Source organism: Penaeus vannamei, chromosome 22 (assembly GCF_042767895.1).
Source record: "Penaeus vannamei isolate JL-2024 chromosome 22, ASM4276789v1, whole genome shotgun sequence".
Classification (NCBI taxonomy): Eukaryota; Metazoa; Arthropoda; class Malacostraca; order Decapoda; family Penaeidae; genus Penaeus; species Penaeus vannamei.
This window is the reverse complement of record NC_091570.1, coordinates 39,357,379-39,372,378: the sequence shown is the minus strand read 5'-3', so window position 1 is coordinate 39,372,378 and position 15,000 is coordinate 39,357,379. Positions and strand designations below refer to the sequence as shown.

The window sequence follows — 15,000 nt, the reverse complement described above, 5'->3', positions numbered from 1 at the left end:
CAGGGCAGTAATACATCAGGAGGGAGAAGGAGAGCCGGGCGAGGAAAATGAGAATGGTAATCACGAGGGAAGATGTGAAGGGCGAAGAAGGAAGAGAAGATGGAAGAACAAGAGAAGAGGGAAGAAGGAAGAGAAGACGAAAGAAGAAGAAAAAAAGGAAGAAAAGAATGAAAGAGAAGGCAGAGAAGAAGGAAGGAGAAGGAAGAGAAGAAGGAAGGAGAAGGAAGAGAAGAAGGAAGGAGAAGAAAAAAAAGAAAGAAAAGAAGGAATAAGAAAGAAAGAAGAGAAGAAGGAAGGAGAAAGAAGAGAAGACGGAAGAAAAAAAAGGGAAGCGAAGACAGGAGGAGGAGAGAATGGGTGAAGGAGAAGGAAGAGAAGCAAGGCCCCGCAGTAGGAAGACCGAGGAGCCAAAGCATGAGCAAGCCCCCCCTCCCTACCCCCCCGTCCCCTTCCCCTACCCCCCCTTCCCCTTCCCCTTCCCACTTCCCTCGTCCCCTTCCCCCTTCCCCCTCCCTCACCCGAGACAACAAGACCACGCGACGCAATTCTGAAGGTCAGGATGCGAATGAAAAAAAAAAAAAAAAACACACAAAACGGTAAAAAATAATAATGAAAAAATAAACAATTAATGGTCGATCACAAAGAGGACATTACTAACGTGAAATCTAATTAACGGATCCATTAAGCCACTTGGTATTAGATACACAAAGCGACCAGCCCGTGGTACCCTCACCCCTCTCCCTCCCCCCTGCCTCCATACCTCCACCCCCCCACCCCCACCCCATCTCGCGATCATGACGTCACACGCATTAATACGCTGGCAGGATAATTATCTATTGTTACGCGTGACCCTACGCTCTCTCTCTCTGTCTCTTCTCTCTCTTTCTTTCTCTGTCTCTGTCTCTGCCTTTGTCTCTCTTTCTCTCTCCCTCTCTCTTTCTTTTCTCTCTCTCTCTCTCTCTCTCCCTCTTTCTCTCTCTCTCTCTCTCTCTCTCTCTCTCTCTCTCTCTCTCTCTCTCTCTCTCTCTCTCTCTCTCTCTCTCTCTCAATAATAATAATAATAACAAAAACGAAAATAATAACAATAACATCATCAAAAAACCAACATCATCGTAATAATAACAACATAACCAGTACTTAAATACGAAAGAGAGAGAAAAAAAAGTAGTTTCCTGGAAGCAGCAGCAGAAGAAAAGGAAAAAAAAAAAATGCCTGGAAACCCCAAGTTTGGCTGTCCCGCGTGCCTCCAGACGCTTGTGAATGCCCGAGTGGCTTCCAGATTTACAGAAAGGGAGGGAAGAAGAGGGAAGGGGGGGGAGGGGGATAGAGGAAGAGGAAGAGAGAGGGAAAGGGGGAGATAAGGGGAGGAAGGGGAGGGAGGGAGAGGGGAGAGAGAGAGAGAGAGAGAGAGAGAGAGAGAGAGAGAGAGAGAGAGAGAGAGAGAGAGAGAGAGAGAGAGATGAGAGAGGGAGTAGACGATGCAGACAAGCAGTACAGACAATATTTTTCTTTTGGAGGAGAGAACAGGGCGACGGAATATATCAGTAGAATAACCTTGACTTTGAAAGCCAAAGCGTTAGGAGAGACAGAGAGAGGGGGGGGGGGAGGGAAGGTGAGGAGGGGATAGAGGGAAGATGAGAGAGAGGGAGGGAAGAAGGTTGAGAGAAGAGACTAGAGAGAGACTAGAAAAGTTTTGGAAGAGAGAGGAGGAAGAGGAGGAAGAGTGAGGGTGAGGAAGAGGAGGGAGGGCGACGGGGTGAGGAGAAGAAGAAACGAGAAGCGAGTAGCGGGAGGGGGAGGAGGAGGGGGAGGAAGGGGAGGAGGAAGGGAGCAGGAGGAGGAGAAGGAGGAAGAGGAGCAGGAGGAGGGGGAAGGAGGAGGAAGGGGAGCAGGAGGAAGGGGAGGAGGAGGAGGAGGGGGAGCAGGAGGAGAGGGAAGGAAGGGGAGCAGGAGGAGGGGGAAGAGAGCTTACCAGGTATTTTGTGAGGGTGACAACAACCTTGGAATCAATACCCTCTCATTCCCTCACACGGGCCACTCACAAAGCCCGCCCGATCGCCGGTTCCCGACCCGGGGGGAGGATTCGCGACACACTGCCGCCCTCGCCATCAAACCATTCAGATCAGAGTGTCCCCAAGATCGAAATAAGGGCGTAGATGAGAAGGGAGAAGGGATGAAGGTGCAGGGAGAAGAGAGAAGGGAGGAGGGTGCAGGGAGAGGGGAGAAGGGTGCAGGGAGGAGGGGTGCAGGGAGAAGGGAGAAGGGTGCAGGGAGAAGCGTGAATGGAGGAAGGTGTAGGGAGAAGAGACAAGTAATAAGACCGAAGGGAGTAGGGCGTAGATGAGAAGGGAGAAGGGTGCAGGGAGAAGGGAGGAGGGCGCAGGGAGAAGCGTGAATGGATGAAAATGCAAAAAGAACAGAGAAGTAAGAAGATAGAAGCGAGTAAGGCGTAGATGAAACGATAGAAGGGTGTAGGGTGCATTGAGAAGAGAGCAATAAGAAGCCCGAAGGGAGAAGGGCGTAGACGGGAGCAGGGAGCAGGGAGCAGGGTGCGGGGTGTCCTCGAGGGGGCTGCTCCTCCGACGCACAGGCACCCTGATCGGACTGTTTAAAACCCGCCAATGCATTATCAATGAGTAACCGCCGCGGCATGTGAACGGCGGCGAGCCCTCGGTGGGGCGATGAGCGGCTCCCGTTCTCGCGCTCCGTCGCTCCTTCGCCGCTTCTCTCTCTCTCTCTCTCTCTCTCTCTCTCTCTCTCTCTCTCTCTCTCTCTCTCTCTCTCTCTCTCTCTCTCTCTCTCTCTCTCTCTCTTTGTTATTTTCTCGCTCGTTCGTTCGTTCGTTCGTTAGTTAGTTCTCTCTCTCTGTCTGTCTGTCTGCCTGCCTGCCTGTCTGTCTGTCTGTCTGTCTGTCTGTCTGTCTGTCTGTCTGTCTGTCTGTCTGTCTGTCTGTCTGTCTGTCTGTCTGTCTCTGTCTCTGTCTCTCTCTCTCTCTCTCCATAACGCTCTGTCTCCGTCTTCACATCATTCCCCCTCCCACTTAGTCCATTATATTCCCTTTCCTTTCCATTTATTCCCTCTATCCTTCTTCCATTCCATATTCCCCTTCCTCGTCCTTTTCTCCCCCTTTTCTCTTCTCTACTCTTCTCCTCCTATCTCCTCTCTTCCCTTCCCGCCCTCCCGCCCCTCCCCCCACGCGCACACCTGAGGCCTAAGTATAATGAAGCTAAAGGCACGCTGTAAAGGGGCGTGTATACATGAGGTACCTCTTGGTTTACGCAACGGAGAGAGGGAAGGGAGACCCACCTACACACACACACACACACACACGCACGTGCATATATACACACAACCGCATCCACACACACACGTACGCACGCACGAACCAACTCGACCACTAATTTGGGAAGCGGCGCCACACCGCCACCGCGCCGCCGAACGAACCCCCGACCAAACTTGGCTCTCCCCGCACGCACTAGGCCAACCCGGCTCGACCTTTGACCCCGAAGGAGGCATCGGGCCGTAGGACACGTATGGGGACAAGAGCAGGGACAGGGGCAGGGTGAGGGACTGGGGCAGGGGCAGGGGCATGGGAATGGGTAAGGGCAGGAGCAGGGGCAGGAGGAGGGGCAGAGGTAGGGTAGGAGCAGGGGTAGGAGCAGGGAGGTAGGTCAGGGAGGGTGGTGGACAAGCTCGACAAGAGCGGGTTGCAAGGCCGGAGAGATCCTGCTGCAACAACCCTGCTACTGAAATATTGATGGCGACCTTAGGAGCGGCCGACACCCGCCACACGGCCCTGCATGGCACACACGCACGCACGCACGCACGCCGACGCTCGCCTCAAGAGCCCCTCGCTGGACTCGTCTTGGCTACTCGTCACTCGTCTCCTCGGCTGTCTGTCTGTCTGTCTGTCTGTCTGTCTGTCTACTTGTTGTCTGTCCATCTTCATGTCCGTCTGACTGGCATGCTTTCTTTCTTTCCGCATTCAGCTTTCCTTTTATAAAAAAAAGGAGCATCAAATACACAGACGGACACCTACGCGCACACACACACACACGCACAGGCAAGCAAGCAGACACAAACCCACACACAACCCAACGCAAGCACCCGCGCAAGCACCCACAGGTACGTATATTTCCCGTCTTGGCGCAATTGCAGCCCCGCCTGAAGACCGGCCGGGGATCAAAGCCTCGCCCTCATAAACGCGACAAACGCAGCGCCACCGAGAGTGACAATGTACTGGCACTCCACATGCAAGTGCCAAGGAGCGTGGCATCTGGCCCGTGAATGGCCCGGCAGATGGAGGAGTGCCACATTAGTGCCTGGTGTACAGACAGCGGGGCACGGAGGCCACGTCATCGTGTAAACAAACACCGCATAACTACTGCCAGACAACCGCTCCACCAGCCGCAACACCTGCTGGGCCCCCGCGCCCCCCCGCCGCCCCTGCGCCCCCCGCCGCCCCTGCGCCTCCGCTGCCCCTTCCTGGAGAGGCGGAGGAGGTGCCCCGCCGCCCCTGCGCCTCCGCTGCGCCCTTCCTGGAGAGGCGGAGGAGGTGCCCCGCCGACGCCGAAGCCAGTTCGCTCCACTCTCGCCGTGAGCGAAACTGCAGCGCCCTTCCGAGCGACAGCCTCGCCCGTTCCTCACCGAAACGGCCACTAAGCTCTGAGCCCAAAATTGCAGCGAGCGAGCCCTGCAACAAATCTCGGCCTGCAATAAACCTTCCACAGCACTCCCCCCTCCCCCGCACCCCTCCTCCCCCCCATAGCCCCTAAATCCTCGCCGTCAATCCCGCCCCAACGGCCGCGTATCATTACCACGTGCGAATCCCCCCCTTACGGCAGACGATAATATTAGAAAAAAAATGCCCCATTTCCCCCCCCCACAAAATCGCCAACGAAAGAAAAGGAAGCAGGAAGGGATTTACACAGAGCTCTCCTTCGGCCTCTCATTACCGGAGGCCAAACCGCCGGGCAATTCGGCGTAATCCCCCGCAACGACTCGGGTCCAAGGAGAAGAATAAACGGGAGAGGGCGATAGGAATGATAAAAGGGGGAATGGATGAGCCCGGGGAAGGAAATAGATTGCGTAATGGGCGAGTGAGAGGCTCCCTTGTCACGGGCGGGCAGCCGGGCCCCTGCCGATAAGGAAGGGGTGGGGGAGTGGGGGGGTGGCGAAATGGAGAGAGGGAGGTGGGATGGACGAGAGGGAGAGGGGGGATGGTGGAGAAGAGAGAGGGGGGGAAGGTGGAGAAGAGAGAGAGGGGGATGGTGGAGAAGAGAGAGGGGGGATGGTGGAGAAGAGGGAGGGGCGAAATGGAGAGAGGGAGGGGGATGGTGGAGAAGAGGGAGAGGGGCGAAATGGAGAGAGGGAGGGGGATGGTGGAGAAGAGGAGAGGGCGAAATGGAGAGAGGGAGAGGGGGATGGTGGAGAAGAGGGAGAGGGGCGAAATGGAGAGAGGGAGGGGGATGGTGGAGAAGAGGGAGAGGGGCGAAATGGAGAGAGGGAGGGGGATGGTGGAGAAGAGGGAGAGGGGCGGAAATGGAGAGAGGGAGGGGGATGGTGGAGAAGAGGGAGAGGGGCGAAATGGAGAGAGAGGGAGGGGGGATGGTGGAGAAGAGGGAGAGGGCGAAATGGACGAGAGGGAGGGGGGGGATGGTGGAGAAGAGGGAGGGAGGGAAGGAAGAAGGGAGGAAAAGACAAGGGTAAGGAGAGGGGATAGGGAGAGTGCAGAGAGAGAGGCTGAGAGAAAGAGAAGAGAGCAAAGACAGGAGATAGATGAGATAAGAGAGAGAAGAAGGAGGAAGAGAAAGAACAGAAAGAAAGAGCAAGCAAAGAGAGAGAGGAGAAAGAGAGAGAGAGAGAGAGAGAGAGAGAGAGAGAGAGAGAGAGAGAGAGAGAGAGAGAGAGAGAGAGAGAGAGAACGAGAGAGAGAAAGAAAGAGAGAGAGAGAAAGAAGACCCGAACATAAACAGCATCTCTCTTTCCTCTTCCCTCCCCCTCTCCCTCCCTACCCCACCCTCTCCCTCCCTCCCTCTCCCCACCTCCCCCTCCCTCTCCCTCCCCCCCTCTCCCTCTCTCTCCTCCCTCTCCTCCCTCTCCCCATCCCCTCCCTCCCTCTCCCCACCTCTCCCTCCCTACCCCACCCCTCTCCCTCCCTCTCCCCACCCCCTCCCTCCCTCTCCCCACCTCCCCTCCCTCCCTCCCTCTCCCACCCCCTCCCCCCGCTTTCATCAAGAGGCCAGAAGCCAAGCCCCGCATCCACACAGCCGCCTCGTCTCCCCCGACCCTCGAATCAAATCTCGTCTTCCAACTTCCACTACCCCCTCCCCCACCCCCCATGTAAACTCCCTCCCCTCCCCACCATCATCCCTTTCCTCACTCACTCCCACCCCCATCATCCCTTTCCTCACTCACTCCCCCACCCCCACCCCCATCTCCCCCTTCCTCCCTCACTCCATCCATCCATCCATCCATCCATCCCTCACCCTCACCCCTCCCCCACCCCTAAGCCATCGCCACCCCCACCACCCTCTTTCCCCACCCTACCATCACCCCCGCCCCCACCCCTCCCTCCACCCTCATCACCCCTCCCCCCACACACTCTCCACGCCCATCTTTCGCACGTCCAAACACCTCCGCCCGCCCGCCCGCCCGCCGCCCACACCCTTCCCGGCGCCCGAAACCTGCATGTGATCTCCCCCCCCCGCCCCCCTCCTCCCCCTTGCGAAGATAACATTGCCTCATTCGGGAAGAATAACACGTGGAGGTACGGGTGGGGGCGGGATGGGGGCGGGATGGGGGCGGGGAGGGGGAGAGGAAGGAGTAGGAGGGAGGGAAGAGACGGATGGAAGAGAAGAAAAAAGAAAAGGAGAGGGAGACTGTATATATGCATACATACATACATAAACACACACACACACACATACTACACACACACATAAACATATACATATGTGTGTGTGTGTGTGTGGAGAAAGAAAAAGAGAGAGAGAGAGAGGGATAGGGATAGAGAGAGAGAGAGAGAGAGAGAGAGAGAGAGAGAGAGAGAGAGAGAGAGAGAGAGAGAGAGAGAGAGAGAGAGAGAGAGAAAGAGAGAGAGAGAGAGAGAAAAGAAGAGAAGAAAAGAGAAAAGACGAGACAAGACATGCAAGAAAAGAGAGAGGCCATCGACAGGGCATGATAAACATAAAAGGAAAAACCTCCTCCCCAACTGACCAATCGACAGCCACCCCCCCCCCAAAAAAAAAAAAAAAAAACTCCCTTTAGTTACAAGAAATAAAAGCCATAATTCATTTCATGGGATAATCACACCTCGGCGTTAATGACCCCCTCATTACCGCCTCTCATTAACCTGATTGCGGGACGTTAGCGAGCGTAAAATTCCTTACAACCACTTTTTTTTTGCTTGGCTTTTTTCCTGTTCTTTTCCTCTTTTTCTCTCCTCTATTGGCTTTTTTCCTGTCCTTTTCCTCTTCTTCTTATTCTCTTTTTCTCTCCTCTCTTGTTTTTCCCCGTTCTCTTCCTCTTCTCTTGGCTTTTTTTCTCTTGCGTATTCTTCCAGCCTTTTCTTTGATCTACTTTCTTCCTTTCCTTCTTTTCTCTTTCACTTTCTCCCTTCTTAATTACTGGCTCCTTTTCCCTTCATTCTCTCTTAATTTTCTTTTCCTTCCTCCTTCCCTCACTCCTTTTCTTTACTTCCCTTCCTCCCTTCATCTCTCTCTCCCTTCCCTCACTCCTCTCCCATTCCTCTTTATCCTTCCCTCCCCTCTCTCTCTCTCTCTCTCTCTCTCTCTCTCTCTCTCTCTCTCTCTCTCTCTCTCTCTCTCTCTCTCTCTCTCTCTCTCTCTCTCTCTCTTCTCTCTCTTCTCTCTCTCTCTCTCTCTCTCTCTCTCTCTCTCTCTCTCTCTCTCTCTCTCTCTCTCTCTCTCTCTCTCTCTCTCTCTCTCCTCTCTTCTCTCCTCTCTCCCTCTCTCCCTCTCTCCCTCTCTCCCTCCCTCCCTCTTCCTTCTCTCCTTCTTCCCCTCATTTTTTTTCGGGGAAGAAAACACCACGTCCTTCCTACGCCCTCATCAGAATCCTCATCTACCTAATTCTCCCTGACACCGACACAGCATCTGGGATCAGGGATAACCGACCCTTGGCCCCGCCACTCCCAGCGGTGCCATTTCAGTGCCGTCGCGGTGCCAGGGAGGAGGAGGAGGAGGAGGAGGAGGAGGAGGAGGAACGGGAGGAGGAGGAGGAAGGGGAGGAGGAGGAAGGGGAGGAGGAGGAGGAGGAGGAGGAGGAGGAGGAGGAGGAGGAGGAGGGGAAGAGGAGGGGGAGGGGGCCAGGAGGAGGAGGAGGGGGCCAGGAGGAGGAGGAGGAGGAGGAGGAGGAGGAGGAGGAGGAGGAGGAGGGGAGGGGAAGAGGAGGAGGGAGAAGGAGGAGAAGAGGGCCAGGAGGAGGAGGAGGAGAAGGAGGAGGAGGAGGAGGAGAAGAGGGCCAGGAGGAGGAGGAGGAGGGGGGGAGGGGTAAAATCACTCGGTTTATGGCCATAAGCAACCCGACGGAAATTAACTTTTCCTAAGAGCGGGTGTTCAGCGTATCAACGGAGAGGGAGAGAGGAGAGAGAGAGAGGGAGGTGAGAAGGGAGAGACGAGAGGGAGGCGAGGAGGAAGACAGGGAGAGAAGGTGAGAGAGAGAGAGAGAGAGGTGAGAAGGAAGAGAGGGAGAGAGGGAGAGAAGGGGAGATGGAGGAGAGAGAGAGAGGGAGAAGGTAAAGAGAGGATGGAAGAAGAGGAGGGGATGGGAGGAAGTGAGGGAGAGAAGGGGAGAAGAGGCGAGGGGTGGCGGGGGGGAATAGGTAGACAGGAGTATGGGTATACTGAAAGGGGAATGGAGAAAAAAGGGAGAGAGGGAAGGGATACGGGAGGAAAGAAAGGGAGGGAGGATGGATTGTGGGAAAGCAGACAGAAGGAAGGAAAGAATGCACATATGAATGAATGAATGAAGGAAGGAACAAGTGAACGAGATAATTCGAACAAAAATATAAATCGACAGGAACAGAAAAAACAAAAACAACAACAAAACCCTTCCAAACAAAAACAAAAATATAGAAAACAGAACAAAACAAAAACAAACAAGCAAAACTCTGCACTCGGCCCCATCTCCAACGTCAAAACAGGTGTTCGTTCCTCAGCTGTTGGAGCATCGAGTGCCAAGGCAGTGCCACGTCCAGGGGGTGGGTGGGGGGGGGGCAAGGCACCTCTTACTTAAAAGTAAAGGGAGAGAGAGAGAGAGGGAAGGGGAGGAGGGGAGGGGGGGGGGGCCGAGTAAGAGGGGGAGATGAATGAGATGATAGCTGGTGGAGGGGCGAGAGTGAGAGGAGAGGAGAGAGGGGGAGGAAAGAGGAGGGGGAAAGAGGAGGAGAGAGGGGGAGGAGAGAGGAGGAGTAAAGAGGAGGAGGAAAGAGGGGGAGGGAAAGAGGAAGAGGAGAGAGGGGGGAGGAAAGAGGAAGAGGAAGAGGAAGAGGAAAAGGAGAGAGGAGAGAGGGGGAGGGAGAGGAGATAAAACGAGGAGAGAGGGAAAGGAAGAAGAGAGAGTAAGAGGAAAAAGGAGGGACAGAGAGAAGAAAGAAGCGAACAAAGAAAAGAAAAGAGAAAGGAAAGAGGAGAGAGGGAGAGGAGTGTGGGGGAGGGGAGGTGTTACAGAGAAAAGACGCTAACCGGCAACATTGACCTTGAATTTCTCGGCCGAAGTGGGAAAGAAGACCGAAGAGAGAGGAGAGAAGACAGGAGAGAGAAAAAAGGACACACACACACATACACATACACACACACACACACACACACACAGAGAGAGAGAGAGAGAGAGAGAGAGAGAGAGAGAGAGAGAGAGAGAGAGAGAGTGAGAAAGAGAAAGAGAGAGAGAGAGTGAAAGAAAGAGAGAGAGAGAGTGAAAGAAAGAGAGAGAGAAAGAGAAAGAGAAAGAGAAAGAGAAGAGAAAGAGAAAGAGGAAGAGGAAGAGGAAGAGAAGAGAGAAAGAAAGAAGAGAAAGAGAAAGAGAAAGAGAAAGAGAAAGAGAAAGAGAAAGAGAAAGAGAGAGAGAAAGAGAGCGAAAGAGACGTGCAAGGAGAGCGATCAGCCATTCCTCAAGTGTCCTCCCAATAAGCGGCGGAGGAGGCCTACCTGGGGCCGGGACGGCGACCCGCGTAACAAGTGGCGCCGCGAGGGATCACCCCCTCCCCCCCCCCTCCCCTCTCCCTCCCCACCCCCTCCCCTCCCCTCCCCTCCCTCCCCCTCTCCCCACCCCCTCCCCCTCCCCCTCTCCCCACCCCCTCCCCACCCCCTCCCCTCTCCCTCCCCACCCCTTAACCACCACGACGTAAATGAAACAAACAAACTCATATTCGCCACAAAAATAGCAAAGAAAAAAAATATATATAAAATAATATAAATATAAAACTGATCAACTCACAACAATAACAAAGAAAAAAAGTATATATATATAAAATAATATAAATATATAACTGATAAACTTACCAACACCATCCCTTCTTGTTAAGATTACGCAACACCACAAGAATCAGCATCGTTTATAGATAAATAAACAAATTCCTCGTCTATAATATAATCCTATCTTAACCCCACTGTTAAATGTAAACAAACAAATGCAGGAGAGAAACAACAACAACAAAAAAACTGCAGGAGAGAAACAACAACAACAAAAAAACTGCAGGAGAGAAACAACAACAACAAAAAAACTGCAGGAGAGAAACAACAACAACAAAAAAACTGCAGGAGAGAAACAACAACAACAAAAAAACTGCAGGAGAGAAACAACAACAACAAAAAAACTGCAGGAGAGAAACAACAACAACAACAAAACTGCAGGAGAGAAACAACAACAACAAAAAAAAACAAGCAAAACGACTCAACAGACATGAGCAAAAGAAGAAACAAAAACAAAAAGATTTCGCCATGAATCGTCCCCTCATTCAGAAGATAAAAAGAAGCAAGGAGATGACAACAAAATGTCCCTCACGACGCACAAATTAACCGAAGGAGGACAAACAAAAGAAACAAAAAAACAAAAACAAAAAAGAAAAAAAAAACAAAAAATTCGCCTCTCGCAAAAAAAAAAAAAAAAAATCTTCGAGAATTTCCGGGACATCCTCCCCTCTCCTCCCCCTACCCCCCTACCCCCCCTTTGAAGATTCTTCAAGCACTACATCAGGATATTTACCCCCCTTCCCCTTCCCCTCCCCCTCCCCCTCCCCCTGATCCTTACCCTATCCCAAAGGAGGAAGAGGGTACGGGAAGGGGGGAGGGGCAGGGGGGGGGGGAGTCTATGAGGATTTCCATAGTTCAAGGATGTTAAATTTGTTACATTCTCCCACTACCTTAAAAAAAGGAGGTAGAGAGGAGGGAGGGAGATAGGGAGAGAGCGAGAGAGAAAAAAAGAAAGAGACAGACAGATAGATAGATAGATAAATAGATAGAGACTGAGTCAAAGTCAAGAAAAGAGAGAACAATAAAAGAGAGAAAGGAGAGAGAAGAGAAAACAGATAAAAGAGAGACGAGAAAAGTGATAGAGGAGTAAAACATCAGCTGGCTCTCTCCCTCTCCTTCTCCCTCTCCTTCTCCTTCTCCCTCTCCATCTCCCTCTGCCTCTCCTCCCTCTCCCTCTCCCTCTTCCTCTCCGTCTCCCTTTGCCTCTCCTTCTCCCTCTTCCTCTCCCTCTCCCTCTCCCTCTGCCTCCCCCTCTGCCTCTCCCTCCCCCTCGCGCTGCACTTGCACGGCTGGACGTGGCGTTGCACGGCCCAATAGCAAATGTTTTCGAAAATTGTTTGGGGGCGGCCGCGGCATTTCCGATTCTCTGTCCTTTCCTGTTTCTTCCCTTCTCTCTTTCTCCCCACTCTCTTTCCTTCTCTTTCGTACCGTGACTGATGCAGCCAGATAAAGAACAAAGGGGAAACGCTGGAGAGAGGGAAGCAGCGAACGAGAAGAGAGGAAACAGAGAAGGGAGACACCACGAGAGGATATTGGATATAGAAAGAGAGTGAGATGGAGAAGGATGGAGGTGAGAGGGAGAGCAGATAGCCAAAGACATGTAGACATATAGGCCGATAGATAGATAGAAAGATAGAGAAAAGCCGAGAAAGCAAGTACCCAGCGTGAATCCCCAACTCCAATGCGTAGGACAGGTGGGATAGGAAAGAGACAAAACGAGGGGAGAGAAGGAACAAAGAGAGGGGAAAACAGAAGGGAAAGAGAAGGAAGAGAGAGAGAGAGACGGAGAGGGAGGGCCCAGGGGAGGGAGGAGGACAGGAAGGATGGGAGGGAGAGCGCGGGGGGGGAAGCAGGCGTGTGGAGCTCAATATATTGATCTCCGCGTGGCAACAGAGGCAGCCGTCGCCGCGATATACGCCGCACGGCCAACCGCTCTACCTTAATGGCCAAACTACCTGGCCGTCGCCGACGCGGCCCTCGCGAACTGGGCCACTCGCTCGGGGCCACGAGGAGGACCTGCGCCCGAGCAACGCCCCGACGCGGCCAGGATGCGGGCCGCAGCGCTGGCTGGGGAGGCGTGTGGGTGCCACTCGGGAACACATGTGGGGCACGGAGGGGCGACGCGCATACGCATACGCACGCGGACTTACTTGGATACGCACAGACTTGCAAGCATACACGCCCTCGGTCGCACATGTACACTGGTTCATCGCAGTCTCAGAGTTCAGGTCAAATGCACGTTGGGTCATCGCGACCCGGGGTTCAGTGGCCGCACACCGGCCTCCTTCCCTCCCTCCCACCCTCCCGCCCTCCTCCTCTTGCCCTTCACCTCTGAAGGCGCCGCCAAGCGTTGAGTGCAACTTTGTCAAGCCGCTTTTGAACCCACAACAAACCTCGATACACGAACTCCCTTTTAATTACGGCACAAAGGGCGCCTGTGCCGCCCTCCGCCCCGCCGCCCGAGCCGAGGCAACAAACACCTCGCGAGCGTCGGAGAGGTGAGCGGACGCCCTCCACGAGAGGACTCACGCCTCGCTCGCACGCCCAAAGGGCGGCGTCGAGTCCTCGAGGGCGCTTCCTTGCCTGTCTCTTTGCAACGACGAGCAGTCGGCGGCTGTAACCTTTCGGCGCTCGCGTGTCCCTCGCCCGCGCCTCCGCGGCGCGACAGCAACACACGCCCGCGACACACCTCGAGCACGCCGCCATTCCTTCACGTCCCTTGGCCACCTGTCAGGCAACAACAACCCTCTCGTCTCCTCTCCCCTCTCCCCTCCCTCTCGCCCACCCATCCCCACATCTACCCCCCCCCCCCGTCCTCCACCTCCTCCCCTCCGGGACCTGGAGCGTCTCCCGCGCCCGCAAGGAAGAAGCAGGATAATGCCCACATCCTGGCCTGGCCTCGGCGCTGGCACTCGCGGGCACTCGCCTCCCGTCGCTCGCCTTCCGACACTCGGGCTCGACGGCCTCACCTCTGGCACCCGGGGAGGGGAGGGGAGGGCAGGGGAATGGGGGGGGGATCCTCTTGTTTCCAACTGGCGAGGATCTGACAACAAAGGAGGCCTCCTCTCCGCCACGCCCCCTCCGGAGCCTGGAGGAGGAAGCGAGACGCCGTCGGACGTCCTTCGTCCTCCGGCGGCCGCGGGAGAGGCGTCCCGGCGTGAGCGAGGCCGAGGCCGGAGTGTCCGTGAGGCGAGGCCGTCGAGGCCGGAGGGAGAGGAACGGGAGAGGGAGAGAGCCTCGCCACGCCCCCTCTGAAATTCCCAGTGACACATGGCGGGGGCGCAGTACTTGCAGAGTCCTTCCGCGCCCTCGCGCCGCTCCTTCCCCGGAGGGCGACGCCAGCGCATCCTAGAGGTCACACACATGCCCCTCCCGGCGGGGCAGAGCTCCCGCGAAAGCCAACAACCCGAAGAGAAGGGCAGCGTACACAGCGGTGCCGGAGAGAGCGCGCGCCGACACGGAGGAAGTGGCCTCACACCAGGACACGGCCCGAACCAACACTGAACCTTCCCAGTCCGGGTACCTCTCTCTCCCTCGCACTCCCTCCCTCCCTCCCTCCCTCCCTCCCTCGGCGCAATCTCACTACGCTCCCTCATCCCTTCGTCCCTGTCCTCTCTCTCTCTCTCTACCTCTCTTCTCTTTCTCTCTTTCCCTTTCTACTTTCCCGCCTCTCGCCCCCTTTCCTCCCATCGCTCCCCCCTATCCTCTCCGTCCCTTCCGTCCGTCCGTCTGTCTCCCTCGGCCACTTATTCCTCCCTTTGCCGAGTCGCTTTCATTCATTCGCCATTGATTAACCTCGAGCCGGGCACGCTGGGTCTCCCCCCATTCAACGCAACGCCCTCCTCCGCGTATCCTACGGGCTGCGGCGGGTCCCTCGAACGCCGAGCCTCCTCCGAGTCCTTCGCTCGGGGACTCTTCTGGGGCTTCCAGTGGGACTCCTTTGTCTCTCTCGGACGGCCATCCTCGGTCCTCCTCGCGGGTATCCTTCGAGTCTTCCGAGGAACGTCCTTGGAGTCTAACATACATCCTTTTCCTGCCTCTAGTGAGTCTCCTTCGGGCCCCTACGAGAGAGAATCCTCCGAGTCCTCCTTCGAGCAGGTCCCCTCCTCCGGGAGAGACGTCCAGCCGAGTCACGTCACTCTCCGGAGTCCTGTGGCGGCGACGACCACCACCAGCCGCCTGTTCACCGGGTGACGTCACTCCCCCCTTCGCCCGCTTCACCTCCATTTGTTTTGGTCGGAAATCCCGCACGAGGTCGCGACCCACTCTGCCCAGTCAGCTGACGGCTCTCTCTCGCCCCGTGTTTCTGACCGTCTATTAAACCTCAGCCTCTGGAAGTCTCATTAATGTACTTATCCATCTGCGCGTGCGTGTGCCTGTCTGTCTCTCGGCGCCCCTGCGGAAGGAACGGAGAAGGACCTTCCCGCTTCATGAAGTACCTCTGCTCACTTAGGTCTGCTTTTTTGCTTTCTTCCCCCCCCCACCCCACCCCACGTGATCTCTCCCT

The 15,000-nt window shown here is 55.2% G+C and overlaps 1 protein-coding gene across 2 annotated transcripts in view; it reads right to left on the bottom strand.

Annotated features, from left to right (window-relative positions):
- Positions 1–15,000, bottom strand: part of dock (SH2/SH3 adaptor protein dock) — a 113,689-nt gene that overhangs the window by 20,853 nt on the left and 77,836 nt on the right. Inside the window, exon 1 of one of the 2 annotated variants that reach the window (XM_070136966.1) lies at positions 13,921–14,006. The exons of the other annotated variant lie outside the window; for it this stretch is intronic. The gene's annotated coding sequence lies outside the window, so the exon portion shown is untranslated. Of the gene's footprint in view, positions 1–13,920; positions 14,007–15,000 lie in introns of those variants that run through there. 2 annotated transcript variants of the gene reach the window in all.